At 32.5% G+C, this 6,808-nt stretch overlaps 1 long non-coding RNA gene across 1 annotated transcript; it reads left to right on the forward strand.

The window, feature by feature from the left end:
* The first annotated feature begins 783 nt into the window (after positions 1 to 783).
* On the forward strand, positions 784 to 5,724 carry LOC124895850. Its single transcript, XR_007051908.1, has 2 exons — positions 784 to 1,381; positions 4,337 to 5,724. It is a non-coding gene; the product is annotated as an uncharacterized LOC124895850 (long non-coding RNA).
* Positions 5,725 to 6,808: the final 1,084 nt, after the last annotated feature.

Genomic DNA, 6,808 nt, shown 5'->3' on the forward strand with positions numbered 1-6,808 from the left:
GTTAACGCAATCGAATCATATTCACTATCCTCAATACACAATACAATACCTGTTTCTTTATCAAACTCTATTTCACTATTAGATTTATCAAAAGTTGAAATACAAAGCGGAAAATTAATCAATCCAGAAAATTGTTTCTTCAACTCAACTAAACCCTCACTCCATTATTGTTTCTTATGACAATTGGAGAAGAATTTCCTTCAACCACATATTTAACTTCAATTTTTTTACGTACTTCGTCGATACCCAATTTCATGGCGATCGTAGAAACCAATTTCAAGAAAACAATACTTTCCAAAATAATTATTGCGTCACTTTTGTATGACTCTTAACTAATTTCTGACTTCCAATTTCCAGAATGTCGCAGCAATATGAGGATATTCATATTAATTTTAGTAGTATTGAAGAACGTATGTAGAAGAAATTGGTTGCTTTTTGCTTTCCAGATCTTGAATCCAAGATTACAAAAAAAAAAATTGACGTTTAAGAAAAGTTTTAAAATTCAAATATCAATTACTAGTTTTATCCATAAACGAGTTAATGTTAGCTAATTATTGTCGTTACTTAGGAAACTGTAAAATAATTAATGATTTTAATTATCTTAAATTTAGGACTAATTATTTCATCATACATTCGACCTATATATAATAATTGGCCAAATATATAAGTATCTTTCCAAAATTTGAAAAAGAGAAAATAAGACAAATTTATGTAATTAATTTTATTAATTAGGAGATTTATGTTGTTTACACTTATTCCTAATCTCCGATAAGCCCAAAAGCATAGCAAACAACGACAACAAACAACAGCTTCCCCAGAAGACAATAGCAAAACCAAAATGCCCATCTTGTCCTCCCCAAATGACAACCTTCTTAAAACCAAGAGTAATGCCAACCCTCGTTCTCTCGTCTCTCTCCAACTCCATACGTGAGAGGCGTGCGTAGAATAAGAAGGTGTACTCCAAAAGATTCGATAAAACACCAAACTATTATCCACTCAATTTTTTATTTTCTACCAAATTGGTACAATTTTTAGTTCATCCTTATCCTCATCTAAAATTCTCAAAATACCCCTTAAAATCCCCTCTCCCACATGGACTGCAGTCAAAACTCAACCATGAATCTTGTTCTATAAATACCTATTCTATTTTGGTGAAAACCAAGTCTTGATGGTTGGAAAAACTTTTGAACAAGAAGCCTTGAAGATCAGAATTATCGAGCAAAAGGGAATTTTGAGCTAAAGATTTTCCTCTAGTTTACCATTTTATCAGAATTCATATAAGACTCCTTTGAGCCTAGAGTTTCAATTAAAAGTGGTGTTATGGCGGTGGTTAAAGGATTTTAACGACGACTTAGAGTCCTGGTTTTCTTCTCTAAGAAAGGTAACCCCTCATTTCTTTTCTTCTCTTGTTGTAGTTCTGTTTTTGTTTTGTTATTATTGTAGTAACTCTTTAGTTCTCTCTCTTTTTGTAGTGTTAATAGTATTAGTGATGTTGGAATTCCACATTTTCTTGTAGATGGTAGTTTTATGCTGTAGAACCTAGGATTTTGATGTTTCTTTCCTATTATTTTGATAGTATAAGCCTCATTAAGTAAAAATGAAGATGTTGCGTTGATAATACCCCTATTTTTCTTTGTTAATATTAACTTTTAAAGCTTTGATAGTTTGAATCATGCTATTAAGTTGTGTGTTTTATTTCTCATGACTGTTTTAGTTTTGAATTTATTGTGGTCAAGTGATTTTGCTTCTTTGTTATTCTTCTAGTAATGGATTATATATCCTAGTCTAGTTTTCGCATATCCGGTTTATTCAAGATTCCATGTTTATTTGAGTTTTTCATAGAGTTGTCTTGTTGTTCTGCTTTCCTTGAGTCTTAGGACCACTCACAAGTTCCCTTCACTCTCAATGTTAATGGGAACAATGGAATAATCCAAAAATCCCTATATGATTTGCTTGACATGTAAAAGCTCTCTTGAACTTGTCAAGGAAAGGATAGGGATGACTTAAGGTTTCAGTTTTTGCTGAAAAGCTGTTACTTCAATGCTCAAGTCCCTTTGCTGTTTTTTTCATCTCAGTGTTAAAATGGACTTGAGGACAGGTGAATGTAAAGATTAAAAATGAGCATGTTCCGTCCATGACAACTCTATTTCAAGCTTCAGTTTTTATTTAAAAAGTGAGTAAGTAAGTCAAGTTGGAAACTTTGCTTTAGAGAGCATGTTGGGTTATTTGACAAGCCTAAATTATTTGCTTACCTTCAGGGTTGAGGCTTTGTTTGCTTTCGGTTTGCTTTCCCCTTTTCTATTTGCTTTATTTGGTTCCAGTTTACTTTGTCCCTTTTCTATTTGCTTTATTTTTTTCAGATAGCCTTTTCCCTTTTTCTTTGCTTTATTTAGTTTCTAGACTGCCTTTATTTTTCTCTCTCTTCATATTCTGTCAAGTTTCTTCCCTATATCTTTTCTTAGTTTTCTTGAAATACTTTATAGAGCTATGAAATACTATAGATGGGTATTGCGAACCAGTGAAAGGACAAAATCTTGTTCTTGATTCTCTGAAACCCTGAAAAAACAATCTCATGCGTGGTATAATATAAGTTTCTCAAAGATTGTCTCTCAGTTTAGATTAGTTGTCTGGATTGCAAGATCGTAATTTCTCTTCCTTTTGATTGTGAGATAAGATTAGTTGCAAATCCTCGTCATGGGTTAGTTTTGTTATAAAAAGTTTGCTTGTTGATCTCATTTAATTCAAATCACTCGTCTTTGTGGGGGTTTGAGTTCCTATTTATTTTCATGTCTTCATGTGTTTGTTTTAAGTTGACTAGGAGTGTTGATGATAGTCAGTAATCATGATTCTTTCTCTTTTCCCTCTGAAATGTGTCTTCATGTTCACAAATACAACATTTGATCAATTAAAATGTGAGATTTTTGGAGTATTTAATGTTTGACTTTTTCACTGTTATTTGGATCTTCCAACTGCACACGTATTTTCTTTTTATAACTCAACATGAATACATCCTTTACTTACCTATTTAATCATTTTTTTGGTTACACTTCATGTTATCTTTTTGCCAAACGCTTATTTTAGACTAGATATTATTTCTTATATATATTTTTTTGGCATGTAACCTTGGTTTGAGTCCTCTTGGACTCGCTTACTTTCCAACTTCCTCAACATGGGCCAAGGAGGCCCATTTTCTCGAGACGAGCCTAGTCCCAAGGAGTTATTCATCAGTATACATCAGTATACATAATATATAAAGGCATAATACATAAACATTCTCTTTAACTTGACCTCAGATCACAACTATGACCTCCAACTTTGGGTGTGAACAAATAGGTACATAAATTTGTATAAAGTTGAACAAGTAAACTCAAATGTCCTATGTGGCATCCTACTTAGCCAATTCTTGTCCTACATGGCATCCTAAGTGTATTATGTCACATAGAACATCTGTGTTTACTTGATCAATTTTATACAAGTTTAAGTGTCTACTTGTGCACACCCCAAGATAGAGCTCATAGATGTGATTTGAGGTCTAGTTAAAGAACATGTTTATATATTATGCCTATATACATTGGAGGTGTATGAGAAAAAGGATCCAACAAGTGTTTAAAAAAAGAGTAACTTACATAAATCCCTGATACTTTAAGTAATATTACATAAAATTCTGTTTATTTTACTAATTACATCCTATCCTGGAATTTTGAAATGGTGATACATATGTTAAGTGGTGATACATATTTAAAAGGGATACATATGAAACAAATCAGGGAGTTATTTAAGGAAGCAACGGATTTTCTCTGATTTTAACAACGCAAATCTCGCCAAAACTATTAAAAACGCAATTCCACTTTACAACAGTTCAATATTGAAGCAAGCTAGACTAGAAGCTCAAAGTTTTTCAATCTTGGAACAAAAAAATCGAAATTACATCTTAAATTTCTGAATTTCTTCAATGGAACTCGTTACTGTGTTGTTGCGTCACTCTGGGGAATGGGTTTCTAAAACAAGGTACGATAACTATCGGGTCGATGGTATTGTAATTCATGAAAAAATATCATACCGTGATTTAATGAACACCATATTAATTCAATTGAAAATTGACGTATCTCTGAAAAGAATTCATGCCAAATACGTTGTTCAAGGCAATTCATCAGCGTTGGAGATTCATAATGATATGACTGTGAAAATTTTTATTCTGATTTTAAAAGCTAAAACTGTATTCGGAAAGTATCCACCATGTATTACAATGAGTGAAATTGTAATTGACAATGATGATTTAACGCGGATGATATGACAATTGAGTGTTATGATTTTGTTGAGCTGTCTGAACTTGCAGTTGCTGCAATTGGTACTGTTGGATCTCTGCCAGTTATTAATGTAGGTGGTGAAGAACTGATAAGTGATTGCTATAATAGTGTCTTAAAGGTGAACCAAAAGTACAAAAACAAAGCTAAACTTGTCTTGGTAATGCGTAACTATGCAATAAAGCACAAGTTCAATTTCAGAGCTGAGAGATCTGACAAGTAGAGGTTTGGTTTTAATTTTTCAATAACAATTTTTGATTTAATTTGCAATTTGATACATCTGGAAGCTGTAGTGATACATTTGTATATTAGTTAATTGTTGATTCATATAGTAGGTTATTCATATAACTGTTTTTTTATGTTGGTGATTAATGTAACTGATAATTCATGTAATTAGTGATTCATATAAATGATGATTTATGTAACTGGTGATGCAAATAACATGTGATTCATATAAGTGATACAAATAACTAATTATTCTTGTAAGTGCATATTCATATAAATGGTGATTCATATAACTGGTTATTCATGCACTTGGATATTCATATAAATGGTGATTCATATAAACAGATTGAAAAAAATAGGTTATTCATATGTCTTGTGATTCATATAATAAAAAAGAATAACAAATTAAGTTCATATTTGTGATTCTTGTTGACTGTTTATTCATTGGTTAGTTGGCTCATTTTTTGATTGAAGTAGTCTTATATGGTGATTCATATATAAACAGATTAACGTAACTTCATATTGGCAATTTATTTTTTTGACGTATATTTTAGTTATGTCTTGCTGTGCAAATCGCCGGAATGTAGTTGGATATTCAAGGCATTCTGTAAGCATGGTACTGATACATTTATAGTATGTACCTTCAACGATGAACGCACCTGCTCAATAATGGACAGAGTGGTTGAGCAGCAGCATGCAACCGTTGCCTTTGTAGCTGGAATAACAGCTCCAAAATTGGTGAACTACAAAAGAATAGTCACCTCAAGCGACATTATTGAAGATATAAAAGGGGAACTTGGTTTGGACATGATTACATGAAGGCGTGGCGTGCTAAAGAACGTGTTTTAAAGATATTGAGAGGGCGATCGGCTGACGGATATGAGAAAATGCCCACCTACGTATACATGTTGAATTCTATTTATCCCAATTCACATATAAGGATACTACAACCTTTTATTAGGGGATTTGGGTATTGTAGGCTTGTTGTGGTAGTAGACAGAAGTCACATGAGAGGACCATATCAGGGAACATTCGTTTCAGCTAGCACACTTAATGGAGCAGATATTGCACGTAGTGATTTATATTTTTCTTACAAATGATGGTAATTGTTATATAAGTTAGACATAATAATTGTTTGATATTATGTATCAAGACATATATTACTGCTTGCGTATGGGATTGTAGATTCTGAGAATGATTCATCCTGGACGTAGTTTTTCCAGCAATTTAAGTGTGCTTTCAGTGAGCGTGATAATATGTGTGTTGTTTTTGATAAACATGAAAGCATAATCAAGGCGGTTAGTGTGGTCTATCCATGTATACCATATTTTGCTTGTATTTGGCATCTTTGGAACAATGCCTGCATGAATTATAGAAAGAGCAAGGACAAAATGACCGGTGAATTTTTCGACATGGCTAAAGCGTACAAGTTGGATGATTTTGATGAGCCTATGTGTAAAGTGGGAAAGATTGATAATAGAGTTAAGGTATATTTGGAAAATGTTGGATTTGTAAAGTGGTCGTGAGTTCATGCTCCAATAAATAGGGAGAGGATGATGACCCAACATTGCAGAATGTATCAACTCTCGTCTTGTTGAGGCTCGTGAACTGCCAATTTTGCCAATTTTGAAAAGCGAACATGTAAAGAAAATGAAGCCATACTATTCAGATTACTACAGGAAGGAGGCACTGGTGAAGACTTATGAAATGTCGCTGTGTTCAATGCCCGATAAACGAGGTTGGCATGTATCACCGGAGGTGTTAGAAGAGGTGATTTTGCCTACAAAATATAAATGCCCACCAGGAAGACCCAAGAAAGGTAGAAAAGAGAAAAGTAGGGAAAATTTTCATCAACATCAAATCGTTGTGGCAAGTGTGGGTATGAAGACCATAACAGACGCACATGCAACCACTTTCCAATTGAGATGTGACATTTTCTCTTTAAAGTTTAATTAGACATGTTTACTTAGTTCAAAGTTTTGAATTCAATAATTTGAGTTAATTATTCAAAAATTCATTGATTGATATATTCTGTTTTCAGTTGAAAGAGAAATGTTTTTTTAAGATCATTGTTTATAATTCATTAGTACTTTTCTCTTATGTAGATATGTTAGAGTTCATTAGGAATGTTAGTGATATATTTCCTAAATTAAATTATAAAGTGATACATATTACTATTTAATCTCAACAGGTTAATTGATGATACATTTTAAAAATATTGTTTTCAATTGATACATATTAAAAAACTTAATATTGTTATGTGATTCATATTGTAACAC

The sequence above is a fragment of the Capsicum annuum genome, unplaced genomic scaffold (assembly GCF_002878395.1).
Source record: "Capsicum annuum cultivar UCD-10X-F1 unplaced genomic scaffold, UCD10Xv1.1 ctg999, whole genome shotgun sequence".
NCBI lineage: Eukaryota > Viridiplantae > Streptophyta > Magnoliopsida > Solanales > Solanaceae > Capsicum > Capsicum annuum.